Source organism: Ranitomeya imitator, chromosome 4, assembly GCF_032444005.1.
Source record: "Ranitomeya imitator isolate aRanImi1 chromosome 4, aRanImi1.pri, whole genome shotgun sequence".
Taxonomy (NCBI): domain Eukaryota; kingdom Metazoa; phylum Chordata; class Amphibia; order Anura; family Dendrobatidae; genus Ranitomeya; species Ranitomeya imitator.
The window spans coordinates 521,109,850-521,130,542 of record NC_091285.1 but is presented as its reverse complement, the minus strand read 5'-3'; the positions used below and the strand labels follow the sequence as shown (position 1 = coordinate 521,130,542).

At 45.2% G+C, this 20,693-nt stretch overlaps 1 protein-coding gene across 3 annotated transcripts in view; it reads left to right on the top strand.

The window, feature by feature from the left end:
- The window catches only part of CRTC3 (CREB regulated transcription coactivator 3), a 198,258-nt gene that overhangs the window by 70,215 nt on the left and 107,350 nt on the right, over window positions 1-20,693 (top strand). The window lies entirely within an intron of this gene.

Genomic DNA, 20,693 nt, shown 5'->3' with positions numbered 1-20,693 from the left:
TGCACGCTTGGCGATTCCAAGCGCTGTGGATTAGACAGGGGTGGAAAGAGATGATTTGCATAGCTCCGCCTACTGCAAAGGATTCTGGGTAAACCTGCTATTCTTTGTATTATGCTGCTTGCAAGTACTTTCCGTTTCAGGAAAGCATCCACTATGTATTTCCTTTAAGTAGAGGGCTTTTCGGTCTCTTTCGTCCCGCTACATTTAGCCCAACTTGGGTCTCTCCCTAAGGTGGCTAGCATGTATGTATCGCTTGCTCACCGAGCCCCACTCCATACAGCCAACCAATTCCAGCCCTGTGCTGATGAGGGCCTAAAGCCCGAAACACGTGTCCACAGGTAGGAATTGGTTGGCTGTGTAAATTTAGAAACTAATCCGCAGCATTGCACGCTTGGCGATTCCAAGCGCTGTGGATTAGACAGGGGTGGAAAGAGATGATTTGCATAGCTCCGCCTACTGCAAAGGATTCTGGGTAAACCTGCTATTCTTTGTATTATGCTGCTTGCAAGTACTTTCCGTTTCAGGAAAGCATCCACTATGTATTTCCTTTAAGTAGAGGGCTTTTCGGTCTCTTTCGTCCCGCTACATTTAGCCCAACTTGGGTCTCTCCCTAAGGTGGCTAGCATGTATGTATCGCTTGCTCACCGAGCCCCACTCCATACAGCCAACCAATTCCAGCCCTGTGCTGATGAGGGCCTAAAGCCCGAAACACGTGTCCACAGGTAGGAATTGGTTGGCTGTGTAAATTTAGAAACTAATCCGCAGCATTGCACGCTTGGCGATTCCAAGCGCTGTGGATTAGACAGGGGTGGAAAGAGATGATTTGCATAGCTCCGCCTACTGCAAAGGATTCTGGGTAAACCGTATATTACTTGTCAGTCTTCGGGCATCGATGTTCATACTAGACCTTATTGCCCATTTTGGCGTTGTGGTGATGCAGATGTAAGGACCCATACCTTTGTGACAGCACCTTATTACCATCGCGTTGCTATTTTTGTAATGGCTGAATTTTCCTTTGTAGTGTAAAAAAAACGTGAACCTGTTTAGTCTCATTAAATGGGGCATGTAAACCTGAAAATCATTGGCAGAAACAGGACAAGCCTCAGTTTTCCGCTGAGGAGCCTATAGAAAATAATCAGTTTTTCCCACCCCCAAAAAATTCTTATGTGGCTAATAAAAAAAAGAAATTGCCACGACACTGATTTTTAAAATTGTTGCGTCCTTTTGAAGAAAATAGGATTTCCTATTGAAAAGAGTAAGAGGCGGTCTTTGGGCTGATTTTATGTAATCATAAAATAGAATATGCAAAATATGAGAAAAGTGGCTAATGTTTGCCTTATGTGGACATATGCCCTGACATTTATTGATGTGGGGTCCATACACAATGATGAATGTCAGTGAATGGGGTCATTTACACACGGACCCGCGGTGATTCAAACTAGATTTGTAGCAGAAATCTGAGGTTCAACCTCACTTTTCCCTCAGATTTTCTGACAAATCAGTTTCCAATTTTCTGACATGCAAAAATGAATGAACGCGTATGCTTTTATAAAGCCGCTCCAATCTGAAATACGCCTAAGAAATTGCTCATTCATTTCTGTTGTAAAAACTACATTGATTTTCACCATTTTGAGCTTTTTTTTTTTTTTTTTAACCACTTCTTTTTTCCAAAAACGCCAAACAATTAAAATAAAGGAGCAGACAATTCTTGAGATGTTTTCCTCTATAAATCCACCTCATGCTCATGGAAAGATTTAAAAATAGTACCCGGAAGATGCATTATTATTATTATTATTATTATTATTATTATTATTATTATTATTATTTATTATTTTATAAGCATTTTTACTCACACACAAAAAAATTCCTGGATTCAATTAAGTGATAAATGTAGGAAAAAAAATTGCGCTTTAAAAACATTTGAATACTAAAAAAACTAAACGTTAACCAAAAGCAGTAACACAAATTTCCAGGAAACTTTAACAAAAAACACTTACATAGTAACATAGTAACATAGTTAGTAAGGCCGAAAAAAGACATTTGTCCATCCAGTTCAGCCTATATTCCATCATAATAAATCCCCAGATCTACGTCCTTCTACAGAACCTAATAATTGTATGATACAATATTGTTCTGCTCCAGGAAGACATCCAGGCCTCTCTTGAACCCCTCGACTGAGTTCGCCATCACCACCTCCTCAGGCAAACAATTCCAGATTCTCACTGCCCTAACAGTAAAGAATCCTCTTCTATGTTGGTGGAAAAACCTTCTCTCCTCCAGACGCAAAGAATGCCCCCTTGTGCCCGTCACCTTCCTTGGTATAAACAGATCCTCAGCGAGATATTTGTATTGTCCCCTTATATACTTATACATGGTTATTAGATCGCCCCTCAGTCGTCTTTTTTTCTAGACTAAATAATCCTAATTTCGCTAATCTATCTGGGTATTGTAGTTCTCCCATCCCCTTTATTAATTTTGTTGCCCTCCTTTGTACTCTCTCTAGTTCCATTATATCCTTCCTGAGCACCGGTGCCCAAAACTGGACACAGTACTCCATGTGCGGTCTAACTAGGGATTTGTACAGAGGCAGTATAATGCTCTCATCATGTGTATCCAGACCTCTTTTAATGCACCCCATGATCCTGTTTGCCTTGGCAGCTGCTGCCTGGCACTGGCTGCTCCAGGTAAGTTTATCATTAACTAGGATCCCCAAGTCCTTCTCCCTGTCAGATTTACCCAGTGGTTTCCCATTCAGTGTGTAATGGTGATATTGATTCCTTCTTCCCATGTGTATAACCTTACATTTATCATTGTTAAACCTCATCTGCCACCTTTCAGCCCAAGTTTCCAACTTATCCAGATCCATCTGTAGCAGAATACTATCTTCTCTTGTATTAACTGCTTTACATAGTTTTGTATCATCTGCAAATATCGATATTTTACTGTGTAAACCTTCTACCAGATCATTAATGAATATGTTGAAGAGAACAGGTCCCAATACCGACCCCTGCGGTACCCCACTGGTCACAGCGACCCAGTTAGAGACTATACCATTTATAACCACCCTCTGCTTTCTATCACTTAGCCAGTTACTAACCCATTTACACACATTTTCCCCCAGACCAAGCATTCTCATTTTGTGTACCAACCTCTTGTGCGGCACGGTATCAAACGCTTTGGAAAAATCGAGATATACCACGTCCAATGACTCACCGTGGTCCAGCCTATAGCTTACCTCTTCATAAAAACTGATTAGATTGGTTTGACAGGAGCGATTTCTCATAAACCCATGCTGATATGGAGTTAAACAGTTATTCTCATTGAGATAATCCAGAATAACATGCCACTTTGTAGCAAAAAAGCCATTGTTTCCTGAAGCGGTTTCTAATGTCGCTTTTGACCTCTGGGAAACAGCTTACCGTATATACTCGAGTATAAGCCGAGATTTTCAGCCCATTTTTGGGGGGCTGGAAGTCCCCCTCTCGGCTTGTACTCAAGTCATACCCAGGGATCGGCAGGGGGGGGGGGGGGGCGGGGGCTGTCTAGTTATACTTACCTACTTCCGGCGCGGTCCCTGCAGTCCCTGCTTCTTCCAGCGCTGCATCTTCTTCCTGTGCTGAGCGGTCACATGGTACCGCTCATTAGTCATGAATATGCGGCTCCACCTCCCATAGAGGTGGAGCAGCATATTCATTTCTGTAATGAGCGGTAACTGTGACCGCTCAATACAGGAAGAAGCTGCAGCGCCGGGAGAAGCAGGGACTGCAGGGACCGCGCCGGGAGCAGGTAAGTATACGGGGAGGGGAGCGCTGCGTGATATTTACCTGCTCCTCGTTCCGGTGCAGCTCCGTCTCCAGCGTCCTGTCAGTGACGCTCAGGTTAGAGGGTGCGATGACGTAGTAGACTCTGCTGATAAATATTGAAAGCGTCCTGAGCGAAGAGAGGGGAGTATGTGATTTTTTTTTTTTTTGTTTTGTTTTTTGCAGCAGCATTATATATTGCACAGCTTTATATGGAGCATCTATGGGGCCATAATGAACGGTGCAGAGCACTCTATATGGCACAGCTTTCTATGGAGCATCTATGGGGCCATAATGAACGGTGCAGAGCATTATATATGGCACAGCTTTCTATGGGGCAATAATGAACGGTGCAGAGCATTATATATGGCACAGCTTTCTATGGAGCATCTATGGGGCCATAATGAACGGTGCAGAGCATTATATATGGCACAGCTCTCTATGGAGCATCTATGGGGCCATAATGAACGGTGCAGAGCATTATATATGGCACAGCTTTCTATGGAGCATCTATGGGGCCATAATGAACGGTGCAGAGCATTATATATGGCACAGCTTTATATGGAGCATCTATGGGGCCATAATGAATGGTATAGAGCATTATATATGGCACAGTTTTATATGGAGCATCTATGGGGCAATAATGAACGGTGCAGAGCATTATATATGGCACAGCTTTATATGGAGCATCTATGGGGCCATAATGAACGGTGCAGAGCATATATGGCACAGCTTTATATGGAGCATCTATGGAGCCATAATGAATGGTATAGCGCATTATATATGGCACAGTTTTATATGGAACATCTATGGGGCCATAATGAACGGTGCAGAGCATTATATGTGGCACAGCTTTATATGGAGCATCTATGGGGCAATAATGGATGGTATGGAGCATTATATGGGGCACAGCTTTATATGGAGCATCTATGGGGCAATAATGAACGGTGCAGAGCATTATATGTGGGGCACAGCTTTATATGGAGCATCTATGGGGCAATAATGAACGGTATGGAGCATCTATTTTTATTTTTGAAATTCACCAGTAGCTGCTGCATTTCCTATTCTAGGCTTATACTCGAGTCAATAAGTTTTCCCAGTTTTTTTGTGGCAAAATTAGGGGGATCGGCTTATACTCGGGTCGGCTTATACTCGAGTATATACGGTAGTTTGATCCTTACCCTTAGTGGGAGATTTTGAGAGCACATGTGAAGGCCAAGATTTTAGCTTTTACCTCAGTTCAGCATGGGTTTTCGGTGCGCACATCTGACTGTGAATACTTTTTGGCCATGCTCACATGCAGACAACAGACCCCGTACAAAATCCACACCGGGTGATTTGGCCGTAGACGTCACCTTACTGCATTGTGTTGGGTATAATTTACAATAAAAGTAGCCCATGGTGTGAAATCTGTGGTGGAAATCTGCACAGTGAGCGCACGCTGTAATCTTTTGTGCGTGTTTTTTTCCCCAAGTACATGTGTTTGAGATTTTGTACCATAAATTGCTATGTTTGCAACATAAAACTGTGTGGTAAATCCTGTATGTGTGAACATGCCCTAAGGGAATCTGTACACGGGGCGAATTTGCTGCAGATTGACCACCTGTTATCCATAACGAGAATTTTCTGCGGATTACAGTAGCAGCACCATGAATGAGAATTTGAGGAATGTTGCTAAGGCGCAGCGAGGGATGTTATACCGCTGAGCTTCTTGTATTCTGAGCTCTTTGTAACATCCATATTTTCTCTGCTGCTTCAGATTACCCATTTGTTTCCCATTATACTCTACTGTGAGTTCACGCATTAGGCTATGTTCACACGTTTTTAGACTGCAAGCAAAACCTGCCCTCTTGGCCGTAAAGAAGCTACTTACACAAACCAGGTTTTGCTATGGTTTTTTTTTTTTGCTTGCTACTTATTTTTTGCTCTTTTAGTTGGCTCTTGTGCTTGTTGATAGTTTAGTGCCCCCAAAAAAGCATGATTTCACTTCCATAGGTTTAGCATTCAAAACTGATACCTGTGTTTTGGCACTAGATCATTGTTTCATATGCGTGAAAAAAAACACTGCAAAAAATGCTGAAGGTGACATGCTGCAGTTTTAAAAAAGAAAACACAGCAGTTTTCCAAATCAGTCGGGAAAATGAAATGTGTGCATGAGATTTCTGAAATCTCAGACTTTGCTGGTACTGTAAAACTCAGCTTAAAATTTGCAGAAAAAAACGTGAATATAGCCTTAAAGTATATGCCCACGATAGGCGTCAAACCCACAGTGGCCAGCTGTGGTAGCATAGTGGGTGAGAATCCAGAAATCCCGCGCCCACTCTGTGTCCATAGTCACCTGTGGATCACCCGCGGAGACTGACATGCGGCACGTTTTTCCATACCGCAGCATGTCGATTTCCCGTGTCCGCAATAGAATGTAGTGGCTGCGGTAAATCTGCATGGTTCAGTGAAAACATGCAGATTTACCTATATATATTAGCCACGTCCAACGCGCTGCTATATCCAGATCATGGGCACCTGGCCTAAGTGTTTCACTTTTTCACAATCTTAAATTTTCACAATCTTAAATTATCTCTGTTGTAATGAAAGCTTTTGTTTGTTTTTTTACATCCACTCTCCAGATTTGCAAGAATGTATCCATGTGGGTAAGGCTACGTTCACATTGGCGTTCCGCCAATGTGCGTCGCTGTTGCGCCGGCGACGCAGCGGCGACGCGCCCCTATGTTTAACATAGGGGACGCGTGCGTTTTTTGGGTGGCGTTTTTTGACACTTGCGTCGTTTTCGACGCTAGCGTCGGACGCAAGAAAATGCAACAAGTTGCATTTTCTGTGCGTCCGATTCTCGTCAAAAAACGACGCACGCGTCGCAAAACGCGCGCGTTTTTGCGTGCGTTTGCGCGTTTTTTCGTGCGTCGCGCGTTGCATCGCCGACGCAGGGCGGCGCAACGCTAGTGTGAACGTAGCCTAAAACACATTAGTCTGCTATACATTATATCCCACTTAGAGTAATTGTTATCAGAAAATGATTGCTTCTCATCTGGTCTGATTGTATTTCTTGACTGTGACAAGGGTCATAAGATGTGCCTAACAACCACCTGTCCCACACACTACACTGTGTGCAGAATTATTAGGCAAGTTGTATTTTTTTTTTTTAGAGGATTATTTTTATTATTAATCAACAGCTATGTTCTCAATCAACCCAAAAGACTCATAAATATCAAAGCTTAATATTTTTGGAAGTTGGAGTTGGTTATTTTTAGATTTGGCTATCTTAGGAGGATATCTGTTTGTGCAGGTAACTATTACTGTGCAGAATTATTAGGCAACTTAATAAAAACCAAATATATTCCCATCTCACTTGTTTATTTTCACCAGGTAAACCAATATAACTGCACAAAATTTAAAAATAAACATTTCTGACATGCAAAAACAAAATCCCCCAAAATTAGTCACCAATATAGCCACCTTTCTTTATGATTTCAAAAACCTGACCTGCACATCCAAACATAGACTCAGTATGAACAGGTGCTGAACCTAGAGTCGCCAACTCGTATATAGTTAAGTAAATAAGGCAGCACACTGCAGCGCTAGAACATACAAACTTCAAAAACGAAATTTGAACTGCATTACTGCACTAGAAATTGAAAAATGAGAGCTTTTAGCGCATAAAAATGGCCAATTTTCGTTTTTCAAGTTTGTATGTTCTAGCGCTGCAGTGTGCTGCCTTATTTACTTCACTATATACGAGTTGGCGACTCTAGGTTCAGCACCTGTTCACACTTAGTCTATAGGTGCCGTCACACTAGACGATATCGCTAGCGATCCGTGACGTTGCAGCGTCCTCGCTAGCGATATCGTCCAGTGTGACAGGCAGCAGCGATCAGGCCCCTGCTGTGCTGTCGCTGGTCGGGGAAGAAAGTCCAGAACTTTATTTGGTCGCTGGACTCCCCGCAGACATCGCTGAATCGGCGTGTGTGACACCGATTCAGCGATGTCTTCACTGGTAACCAGGGTAAACATCGGGTAACTAAGCACAGGGCCGCGCTTAGTAACCCGATGTTTACCCTGGTTACCATCCTAAAAGTAAAAAAAACAAACACTACATACTTACCTACAGCCGTCTGTCCTCCAACGCTGTGCTCTGCACTCCTCCTGCACTGGCTGTGAGCGTCGGTCAGCCGGAAAGCAGAGCGGTGACGTCACCGCTCTGCTTTCCGGCCGCTGTGCTCACACAGACAGTACAGGAGGAGTGCAGAGCACAGCGCTGGAGGACAGACGGCTGTAGGTAAGTATGTAGTGTTTGTTTTTTTTACTTTTAGGATGGTAACCAGGTTAAACATCGGGTTACTAAGTGCGGCCCTGCGCTTAGTTACCCGATGTTTACCCTGGTTACCGGCATTGTTGGTCGCTGGAGAGCTGTCTGTGACAGCTCTCCAGCGACCAAACAGCGACGCTGCAGCGATCCGGATCGTTGTCGGTATCGCTGCAGCGTCGCTAAGTGTGACGGTACCTTATGTTTGGATGTGCAGGTCAGGTTTTTGAAATGTATTCTTTAGCCTTCTGATCATGCACTCCGCCTCCTAGCTTCAGGTGTTTTAATTACAGCAGGTCCAATACCCCTCCACAGAGAGAGAGAATTTTAGTCTAAGAAGACGTTTCACATGTACCCATTCAGATGGAGACGTTTATTCTCAGCGAGGTAAGGCAAGTTTAGGACCTGGTATAAGAGAGATGCTGTAAAGAGGCTACCAGGTACACATAAAATTGGCCATTTTTATGCGCTAAAAGCTCTCATATTTCTAGTGCAGTAATGCAGTTCAAATTTCGTTTTTCAAGTTTGTATGTTCTAGTGCTGCAGTGTGCTGCCTTATTTACTTAACCTTTCTTTATGATGACACTCAACAGCCTTCCATCCATAGACTGTCAGTTGCTTGATCTGTTTATGATCAACATTGCTTGCAGCAGCCACCACAGCCTCCCAGACACTGTGCCGAGAGGTGTCCTGTTTTCCCTCCCTGTAGATCTCACATTTTGAGGGACCACAGGTTCTCTATGGGGTTCAGATCAGGTGAACAAGGGGGCATGTCATTATTTTTTCTTCTTTGAGACCTTTACTGGCCAGCCTCGCTGTGGAGTAGTTGGAGGCATGTGATGGAGCATTGTCCTGATGAAAATGTTTTTTTTTTTTTTTTTTTTTTTAACGATACCGACTTCTTCCTGTACCACTGCTTGAAGAAGTTGTCTTCCAGAAACTGGCAGTAGATCTAGGAGTTGAGCTTCACTCTAGTCCGTCCTCAACCCGAAAAGGTCCCACAAATTCATCTTCGACGATCCCAGCTCATACCAGTACCCCACCTCCACCTTGCTGGCGTCTGAGTCAGTAGTGGAGCTGTCTGCCCATTACTGATCCAGCCTCTGGCCCGTCCATCTGGCCCATCAAGAGTCACTCTCATTTCATCAGTCCATAAAACCTTTGAAAAGTCAGTCTTAAAATATTTCTTGGCCCAGTCTTGACGTTTTATCTTATGTTTCTTGTTCAAAGGTGGTCGTTTTTCAGCCTTCCTTACCTTGGCCATGTCCCTGAGTATCGCACACCTTGTGCTTTTTGTTACTCCAGTAATGTTGCAGCTCTGAAATATGGCACAAATGGTGGCAAATGGCATCTTGGCAGCTTCACGCTTGATTTTCCTCAATTCACAGGCAGTTATTTTGCCCCTTTTTGCCCAACACGCTTCTCGTGACCCTGTTGGCTATTTGCCATGAAACGCTTGATTGTTGGTGATCACGCTTCAAAAGTTTGGCAATTTCAAGACTGCTGCATCCCTCTGCAAGACATCTTACAATTTTGGACTTTTCAGAGCCCGTCAAATCTCTCTTCTGACCCATTTTGCCAAAGGAAAGGAAGCTGCCTAATAATTAAGCACACCTTATATAGGGTTCTGATGTCATTAGACAACACCCCTCCTCATTACTGAGATGCACATCATGTGATATACTTAATTTGTAGTTGGCTCTCAAGCCTGAACAGCTTGGAGTAGGACAACATGTATAAAAAGTATCATGGGATAAAAATACAACTTGCCTAATAATTCTGCACACAGTGTAGTAGAAATAACATATCCCTAAGAATAAGTCTGTGTTGGGTCAGAAAGACTTTCCAAAGATCACGCCACATCATTCTGCAGAGACAGATGACCTGGAGTACGGGTTTTGAATGTAAATTTAGGAGTTGGAATGGATGGAGATTTTCTCATGGAGTTTAGTGGTAAAAATAAATCAAACTCCAATTGTTCCATAATTCGATCTCAATTACCTGTGGGTATTTTGCAAACTTTTTTTGTAAGAAATAAAGTTTCTTGAAAGGATGCAGTGCAGTCAAACAACAAGCTTTTTAGCATCTGGTCACTTCCAGAGCCATCACAGCCATGCCAAATATTGGCATGGCTGTGATTGGCTGGTGCACCATGTGACTCTGCCTGTATAAATGCTGGATCACAGGTGCCGCTGCCACTCTGTTCTGATTAGCGTAGCAACAGGATGCAGCTGGAGAGGGACAGTATTAGACTTTGTTTGCGCACTCTGCATAAAGAAAGCCTGTGTGTGTGCACTGTGTATGCGTCTCGATGTGAGAACTGTACCAAAAAGCCAATGTGTGAACTCTGCGGCCTCACCTGTGGGAGTACTGAGCCTTTTAAACCTGTGTACTTTGCAGTCATGTCTGTACGAGTAGTGGGCCTAAAAAATAATACTCTGCAGCCATCTGTGTGCAAGAGGTGTGACGAAAAACCACTTAAAATAAGTGAGGAGACGAGGACGTGGCCGTGCTGGTACTGGTGTAGCTGCTGCTGGTGGTGGACCTGCTGCAGGGATGTGGTCGTTGTGTTCGATACACGCCCAAATACAACACCTTCCTCTGGTGCACACAGGCGACAGGACTTTATGCGTCATTTCGTAGTGCCGCACACCGCTACACGAATGATGAGCCCAGAACATGTTGAGGCTTTGTTAAATTGGATGACTGAGTGGCTCCAGTTCCCTTGCATTATATTCGACCCAGTCCATTGCAAAAAGCCCAGAGTTGGCACCTGCGGACTATGGTCATCAGGCTTCCACCTCACCCCATTGCAAATCAACCTATCCGTCCAAGTCATGCAGCAGTCACTTCTACTTTTTATGACTCCGCTGTCTGTGGTTCCATGGGCCGTCTACCTGTCCATGCCCGACAAATGTAAGATATTGAGTGCAGGGATGCTGGACCACTTGTTCAGTTGGTAGATGAGTACTTGTGAGGGTTGGTTCACATGGTCAGCAGAACACTGCAGCCCAACTCTCATGATAATGAAATACAGGTGCCAACTGGTGCGTCTTTCTGCAGTGTGCAGACTGGCAAGGAGGACTGGGTGGAAGATGACGTGGGGGATGATTAGGTCCTAGACCCCACATGGAGTGAAGGCCGTACTAGTGAGTTTTGCGTTGGAGGAGGTGATTACGCTGCCCCAGCAGCACAACAAGAGGGAGAAAGGTGCAAAAGCACAGTGGGCATCCCCTAGCAAGTACGTCGGCTGCTACTGCCCACTGTCCCCAAAAACTGAGGACATCAAGGCCAGCTCAAAGGAGCTCCAAGGTGTGGCATTTTTTCAGGCAATGTGCTGACAAGCGGCAGGTAGTTTGCATAGTGTGCCATCAGAGCCTGAAGCAGGGCATAAAAGTTCTGAACCTGAGAACCACCTTCATGAAGAGGCATCTAATTTCAAAATATGGTGCAGTGGAGTACACGCCTTTTTGAAAAGCAGATCTGAGCCTCCTATAGCCTGATCGTATCTATAATATCCATGTAATTGTTTTATTTCTCTAGTCACCTTCCACGACGGCATATGGAGGTTGTCTCTTTGCCCTAATGGGGAACAGGAAACACAGAGAGGTTTAAAAGGACCTCCCACCTCCCGCCTGCCAGTGTCTTTCCTGTTCCCCATGGGACAGGGAGAGGTCTCCAGGTGCTGTTGTGGCCGGCGACTGCGGTACCTTTGTGCAGGCTCTGCCTGTTATAGCCGGGCAGCTGATGGTCGCGCTCCGCCTCCTCCCCTGCTGCTCCCGTCGTCCTGCTATGCAGGTGCCTCAGGGACCCCCTCCCGGCCTTCCCGCGCCCCCACGAGGGCAAAGCAGGCCTGGGATCCCTCGCCGGGCTCCTCCATGAGCTGCTCGGCGTTCTCCCCCTCCATTGCCGGCTCGGCGTTCCGGATGTGACGTCGGCGGTCTCGCGCGTCACTTCCGGTCCTTCGTTCTCCTGGAGGCCGCTTCTTCCGGGTTCGCCGGCCGGCGTGTCGGACTGATGGCGTCCCCTCACATGGATCCCGGAGGGGGAGGGGGAACTGTTGATTGCTGGAGGCAGGTGCGGACAGCGTTCTTAAACCCTGCTGAACCACCACTGAGGTAAGACTATTTTTCCCAGTATGGATGGTTCCTTGTGCCCTGCATCTGCGGAGCCCAGCGCTACCCCTGCTACAGTAAGTGTTTTGCAGGGATAGGATCCGGGAGGTAGTACCTATAGGGGGTTTAATGTCCTCACTCCCCTCTCCCTTGTCATTTCAGGGAGAGAAGTCTGCCCCTAAAGCCGCTATTAAAAAGAAGTGCCCAGTCTGTTCTACTAAATTCCCTCTTAACTGGGACAAAAGACTCTGCCAGCCATGTACTGACAAGATTGTAAAAGCTGAGCAACCATCTCTGCTGGATGAAATTCGCTCCTTAGTAAAACAGGAGGTGCAATCTTCGTTAGCAGCTTTTACTACTCCTCCACCTCCGCCACCACATTCCCCAGCTAAAAAGAGAAAAATTCAGGTGGTCGAATCGGACTCTGATTCAGACCTCTCCCATACTTCATCTGTGGGCTGGGAAGATCCTGTATCACCTAAAGCTGAGGTCAGGAAATACCTCTTTTCCTCAGATTATATTGAGGATTTAGTATCTGCTGTCCGTAATACTATGGGCCTAGAAGAGGAATATGAACCACAGTCCGTACAGGATCAGATGTTTGGTTGACTCAGATCGGAGAAGAGAGTGGGGTTCCCGGTGCACGCTAACATCGTTAGTATGATTAATCAGGAATGGGAACAGCCTGAGAAACGCCTCACTACCCCTGCAGAAATGAAGCATAGATTTCCTCTAGAGGGTGAAGTAATCAAATTGGACATTCCAAAGGTTGATGTGCAGGTGGCTAGAGTCGCCAAAAGAACAGCACTCCCTTTTGAGGATTCTTCACAATTAAAGGATCCTATGGACAGAAAGATTGAAAGTCTCCTAAAGAAATCTTGGGAAACTTCTACGTCTATCCTTAAGGCCAATGTCGCTTCCACTTGTGTTGCCAGGGCCCTCTCCTGCTGGTTGGAGAAATTAGAGTCTCATATATCTCAGGGTACCCCGAGAGGTGAGTTATTAGATTCACTTCCCATCCTGCATAGAGCCTCTGGGTTTCTGGCTGACGCTTCTCTAGAATCTGTTAGAGTGGCTGCCAGATCTCTCGTACTCTCCAACTCTGCTAGAAGAGCCCTCTGGCTTAAAATATGGAGCGGTGATATCACCTCAAAGGCCAAGTTGTGTGCTATACCCTTTAAGGGAGATTATGTTTTCGGTCCGGCCTTAGACGATATTCTTGACAAGGCTACTGACAAGAAAAAGGCACTCCCGGAGCAAAAACAACCGAGAAAACGGTTTTTTCGTGCCCCACAGTCTCAGCCCCCTCAAAGAGGGAAAGGCAAAACCGGCAGGTGGAGTTACGCAAAAGGTAGAGGGAAAAATATTTTTGTCCCCCAGCAGCAGCAGCAACAGTCCCAACAGGACAAGCAATGACTCCGACCCGGTAGGGGGGAGACTCTCGAAATATGTGGGTCAGTGGGAAAATATCACCAGTTCCCACTGGGTCCTCAATGTCATCAAGGAGGGCCTATTAATAGTTAATTTCTTCCCCCCCTCAGGGTCTAAAAATTACTACCCTGCCGACTTCAAGAGATCACAGTTTATTGACGTTAGGTCTCAGGGATCTTATGAAATCAAATGTGATCTCCCCAGTTCCACTTTTGGAACAGGGAAAAGGACATTATTCCCGGCTGTTCTTAGTACCCAAACCCTCAGGGGATGTAAGAATTATTATAAACCTAAAAGGTCTAAACCAACATGTGAAATATCGCAAGTTCAAGATGGAGTCTGTAAGATCTGCAATTCCTCTGATAGGACATCACTCCTTTATGGCAACCATCGACCTAAAGGATGCATATTTTCACATCCCTATCCACCCGAGACACAGAAAATACCTCAGGTTTGCGATACAGGGGAGTCATCGTGTGGAGCACTATCCGTTTGGAGTCCTTCCCTTCGGCATTTCCTCAGCACCAAGAGTATTCTCCAAAATCATGGCAGAAGCAGTGTCATTTATCCGGAGTCAAGGTGTCTGCATAGTGCCCTACCTGGACGATCTCCTGATAGTAGCCCCCACCGAGATGACCCTGATGTCCCATGTGTCAACCACTTTGGAGATATTGAAGTCTCTGGGTTGGATTCCAAATATGAAGAAATCACAGCTTCAACCCTCAAAAACCAGAAAGTTCTTGGGTGTGGTTCTGGACTCAGCAAAACAGATGTCCTTTCTCCCAGACGATCACAGGCTACCATTAGTAGCAAAAGTCAGAAGATTCAAGGAGACGAGATTTCCTACTCTTCGGGAGGGAATGTCTCTCTTAGGCTCCATGACAGCCTGCATACAATCAGTGGCTTGGGCTCAAGCTCACTCGAGAATTCTTCAAACCCACATTCTAGACAGATGGGATGGTCGTCCTGGCACTCTAATAAAAAGGATTCACACACCCGGTCGAGTGAAAGCATCCTTAACATGGTGGATGAATTCCACAAACCTCCTGAAAGGTGTAAGTTGGATTCAGCTTCCGCTAGTCACAATCAAGACAGATGCCAGCAGGAGGGGCTGGGGAGCCATAATAAATCATGTTCCTTACCAAGGTCTTTGGAACCAGTCAATCAGCAACAAATCGTCAAATTTCAGAGAACTCAAAGCTGTGGAAGAGGCCCTGTTGGCAGCAAGCCGTCAGATTTCTGGTCAACATGTCCAGATCTATTCAGACAATATGACCACGGTGGCTCATATCAAGCACCAGGGCAGTACAAAAATCCTCAGTCTGAAAAAGATCTCCGCTCGAATTTTTTATTGGGCCGAAAAACACTTGCTGTCCCTGACGGCAATTCACCTAAAAGGGACTGCAAATATTCAAGCAGATTACCTGAGTCGCCAGGACATTCATCCTGGCGAATGGAGCCTGGATCTTCAGATGTTCAATATGCTAGTTCAAAAGTGGGGTCTTCCAGAGGTCGACCTCTTTGCCTCTTACCAGAACGCAAAAGTCAAAACCTTCTTTTCCTTGAACCCAAGAGGCAATCCCAGAGGTTTGGATGCCCTAGTCCAAGATTGGCACTTCCAGCTTGCCTACGCATTTCCGCCAATCCCAATCCTGGCAAAGGTTCTAAGGAAGATACGATCAGAAGGGACTCCGACTATCTTGATAGCTCCTTTTTGGCCCAAGAGAAGTTGGTTCAACTTGGTCATCCAACTACAAGTGGATGGACCAGTAATATTACCTCAAAAGAACAATCTCCTCTCTCAGGGTCCTATTCTCCACGCAGACCCTCAGAAATGGAACTTAGCAGCGTGGTTACTGAAGCCCACGTGTTGAAAGCAAAAGGTCTATCGGACCCCGTCATAGCTACTCTCCAAAAGTCGAGAAAGCCAGTAACCAACGCCATATACAACAAAATATGGAAAAAGTTTTCGTCTTTTTGTTTACCTAACCTTCCAGACCCTCTCAACCCTAATATACCTAACATCTTAGATTTTTTACAAAAAGGCTTAGAAATGGGTCTTAGGCCCAGTACTCTCAAAGTCCAGGTCTCGGCACTTAGCTCCTTTTTTGATCAAGATCTAGCAGGTCATCGCTGGATCAAAAGATTCTTAACATCAGCAACTAGGATGAATCCAAGAAAACAGATAATGGTTCCCCCATGGGATCTTAATGTGGTGCTTCAAGGTCTTACAGGCCCGCCCTTTGAACCTTTGTCCTCCTGCTCTCTTCAAAATCTTGCCTATAAAACTGTGTTTTTGGTAGCCATAACTTCGGCTAGAAGAGTGGGTGAACTACAAGCCTTATCTATAAGAGAGCCGTATCTTCTAGTGAGAGATGACTCAATAGTACTTCGTCTAGATCCTTCTTTTCTTCCGAAGGTAGTCTCTGATTTTCATCGTTCCCAAGAGATTGTTCTACCAACCTTTTGCCATAATCCTGCAAATTCGGAAGAAAGAAGATTCAACACTCTGGACGTCCGACGTATTGTGCTGCAATACTTAGATCAGACCCGTGCTTTCAGAATCGATCATAACCTCTTTGTCCATCCCTCTGGGCAAAATAAGGGTAAAAAAGTAGCTAAAAGTACCATTGCTACATGGATCAAAAAGGCTATAACGGAAGCCTACCTTGCTCAAAACAAAATACCTCCAGTAGGGATCAAGGCCCATTCAACAAGATCTACGTCAGTCTCCTGGGCAGAAAGAGCAGGTGCATCCCCAGAGCAGATCTGCAGGGCAGCAACGTGGTCTTCACTTCATACTTTCTCTAAACATTACAGATTAGATGTATTGTCCAATAAGGACTTAGTCTTCGGCCGTAAAGTTCTGCAGGCCGTTGTCCCTCCCTAGTGCCAAATTAGTTGGTATTCCTCCATATGCCGTCGTGGAAGGTGACTAGAGAAAATAGAATTATTCTTACCGTTAATTCGGTTTCTAGGAACCTTCCACGACGGCACTAATTTCCCACCCGATACATATTCCTGGACTAGTTCTGGGATTCAGAAGGTAAACCGGTGCTATGGTTTCAGTTGTAAGTCACTGGGAGGTGGGAGGTCCTTTTAAACCTCTCTGTGTTTCCTGTTCCCCATTAGGGCAAAGAGACAACCTCCATATGCCGTCGTGGAAGGTTCCTAGAAACCGAATTAACGGTAAGAATAATTCTATTTTTGTGATATACATGTATTCAGGAAAAAAAATTTCTGACAAAATGGCACCGACTGCACAGTATCGTCTATCAGCGATCCGATAGATGCTACAACACAGGTGCCGCCAGCGCCATTTTGGACAACACAATTTTTTTTCTCTCCAGCAAAATGGCGGCGCCTGTGCAGTAGCATCTATCGGATTGCCGATAGATGCTACTGTGCAGGCGTGGTCAGCGCCATTTTGAGAGAATTTTTTTTTTTTTTTCTGAATACATGTAGCTCACCAAAAAATATAATTAATTACATTGTACTACTGGGAGCAGAGTGATAAACCCATGGCTGTCAGAACTTCGTCACCACATTAGGTATAAAAGGGTTGAGCCTTTCAGTTTCTCTTTCTTAAAGGGAATCTGTCAGCAGGTTTTTGCTGTGTAATATGAAAACAGCAGGAGATAAAGGCTCAGACACAGAATTCAGCAATGCGTCACTTGTCAAAGTGCTGCTGTTGTTTACTAACTAATAACTGCACTAGTCTGGCAACGCCTCTTCCTGTGACGAGCATCTCACTGTCTATGGACCTAGTACATAACCCCGCCCACACCAGGCTCTTTATCTTCCTCCGCTCTGCTGCATTCTAAATCTAAAAACTGTCAGAACCGGTGAACCCAGTCATCAAAGTGATATATCTTTGGATTCAGGGTCTCTTTGCCTACATTACGCTGCTCTCAGATTAGGTAGAAAGAAATCTGACAGATTCCCTTTAAGGGCTCACTCAGACAAGGGTACCCATTTAAAAACTGATGGCATACAGACGGCACTGGAACCAATGTTATTCTGTGGGCTAGTACAGGTGAGGTTTTTCCTCTGGGGCCGTGTGCCTGACCCAGATTGCAGCATGCACTAGTCTCTTCTGTTTTTCAGATTAGATTTGCCCATTTAAATTCAGTGGGTGCATACAAAAGGATCTGCAGACACAATTGTATGACTTTGTTTTTAAGGCTAGGTTCACATTGCTTTAATGGGTGTCCGCTAGCGGACTCCGTTACATGGCGCAATTGTCGCAATTAGCGCTATGTAACGGATCCGTTAGCGCACCCATTGACTGCAATGTGCTAACGGATCTCTAGCGCATGCTATTTTTGGCATGCACTAGCGATGTCCCGTTGGTTTCGGACGGACCGCGGACGCTGCTTGCAGTGTCCGAGTTCCGTTCCTCGCTGGCGCAGATCTAGTATCTGCGCTAGTGGGATCGCCAAACGCGATCCCTTTTGGGACATTGCGTTAGCGCAATCCGTTAGCATATGCGCTAAACTGATTGCCCTAACGCAATGTGAACCTAGCCTAACGATTATTGCAATTGATATCATAGGAACCTGTATTTAGCCTCATATAAATTTTAATTTAATATGTAATAACTGTCATTGCGCTGAATAATACGGATGTGAATGGGATGATTTTTCAGACTCCAGCTAAGGGCTCATTTGCAAGTCCGGTTGTGATTTTTTTTTTTTTTTTTTTCTTGCACAGAAAAACTGACTTATCAAAATTCTTTTTATCTAAGCTTTTCCTCCCATATTCGTAAAAAGCGAAGTCAGGTGGCATTAGGCCACGTTCTCGCATCTGTATGTTCAGTGTTTGTAAGTCAAAATCAAGAGTGGGGCTTAGTAAATGCCAGAGGTACCAGGATGCTGCCAGCAGAAATAAAGACTGCTCTGGTTCGGTTATGATGGCGAGCCGGACTGGATGCCATGCTAGGGCAAAGGGCGGCACAAACCTTTTTGCTCAATTCTCGCAGCATGGAAACACTTGAACAATCCCAGTATACTGCTATGAGAACCCACATCCAGTGAAGGGGTCAGTAAAAAATAAATGGACAGCACACAGGTAACATCCAAGTGTCCTTTTTTCGCAAGTCAGGGCTTGGGAAGCAGCCAAGTTCACCCCCCCCCTCTTCTCCATACGAAAGAAATGACACGCAGATGACAAAACTGATGAAAAATGAATGCACTGATGAAATATGGGCTGTTTCTTGCAGGCGGACGTGAAAAAAATCACTGATGTGTGAACAAGGCCTAATGCTGGTGTGTTGATGTGTAGCTGTGAGCTCACACCAAGATACAAACAAGGGCTGCCCTGCAGTGTAAGCAAAGGAAATCCTCAGCTGAAATCCTTTTTACGAGGCATTTCCATTCTGCAGCCATCCACTTCAGGGTTCTTCACGGGATCTTTGATGTCTTGTCCCACCGAGATCTGCACAGGATTGGATTGTTTGCACCTGTGCTCAGAGCAGGGGTCTCATGGTGTTTAATTCCAACGTTTCCTTCCTTTCCAACCTTATCAACCATATTATGATGTGCATGTTCCTGTGTTTGTTCCTATGATCTGGACAAGAATCATGAGAACAGGTTTTAGATCCTGCACCTTGCATAAGATCCAGTCTTGGACCTTCACTATTTACCAGTAAAACTTACACGCAAGAAATGTGTGGGCTGCAGTAACCATAATAATACAGGAGAAAGGCCTAAGAACTCATTACTATCCTCATCTGAGATTGTCCTTGATTGTGTCCTGCTGCCCTCCATGTAGTCCCCTCCTAATGCAGTTGTAAGGCCGTATTCACACATAAGTATTCTTGCGTGGATGGGTAAGCCAAAACCAAGAGGGGCTCCTAAACACTGAAGAGCCACGCATCTTTCTACTATAGTTATTTTCTGTAGGATCCACTCCTGGTTTTGGTTTCAATTACTGAAATGTGATCAAGACCAAAGTTTGAGGTGGTGGCAGGAAAACCTATTTCGTCGTCTTGGATTTAAAAGAGGAGAACATGCGGCGTATATAGGTTTAAAAAGTTGTAATTTTTAATTTAACCCCCAAAAATGACAAAAATATTTGCAAACTGTTGCAAAAAAGGACAAATGGGCAACATCACACAGTAATTTAGTTACTTCCAACAGGGTAATGTTCAGAAAATCAGTGAACATAAGTACCGTATTTTCCGGTGAAAAGACGACTTGGGCGTATAAGACGACCCCCAACTTTTCCAGTTAAAATATAAAATCTTCTCAAAAGTCGGGGGTTGTCTTATATGCCGGGTGTCGTCTTATAGGGTGGGTGCGGAGCAATTTGCGGTCGACTTATATAGTGGGGGGAGTGGTCCCGATGACGCGGTGAGGGAGCGCCTCACCAGGAAGGTGTAAGTGAAGCAATGTGTCAGCGTTTTGGGATGCCAGGGTTATGCAAAAAAGAGAGAGCGGTGCTGTGCCTAGAAAAACACTCCTCTTTCACTTATCTGGCTCGCCCTTGTATCCTATTATCTCCTTCTCTGCCTCTGCTTCACTTAGGCTACGTTCACACTAGCGTTATGCTAGTGTGCGTCGGGTTAGCGTCGGGCGACGCAGCGGCGACGCACGCGTCATGCGCCTCTATACTTAACATGGGGGATGCATGCGTTTTTGTTTGTTGCGTTGTGCGACGCACGCGTCTTTTTTGCCGCAAGCGTCGGACCAAGAAAACGCAACAAGTTGCATTTTTCTTGCGTCCGATTTTTGGCAAAAAACGACGCATGCGTTGTAAAATGCAGCGTTTTTGCGTGCGTTTTGCCGCGTTTTTGCGTGCGTTGTGCGTTGCGTCGCCGACGCAGCGGCGCACAACGCTAGTGTGAACGAAGCCTTACACCTTCCCGGTGAGGTGCCCCCTCACCTCGTCATTGGGGTCGCTCCCCCCACAATATGCGGCGACCGCAGATTACTCCGCACCTGGCGTATAAGACGATACCCGACTTTTGAGAAGATTTTCAGGGGTTAAAAAGTAGTCTTATACGCAGGGCTGCCACTAGAAATTTCGGGG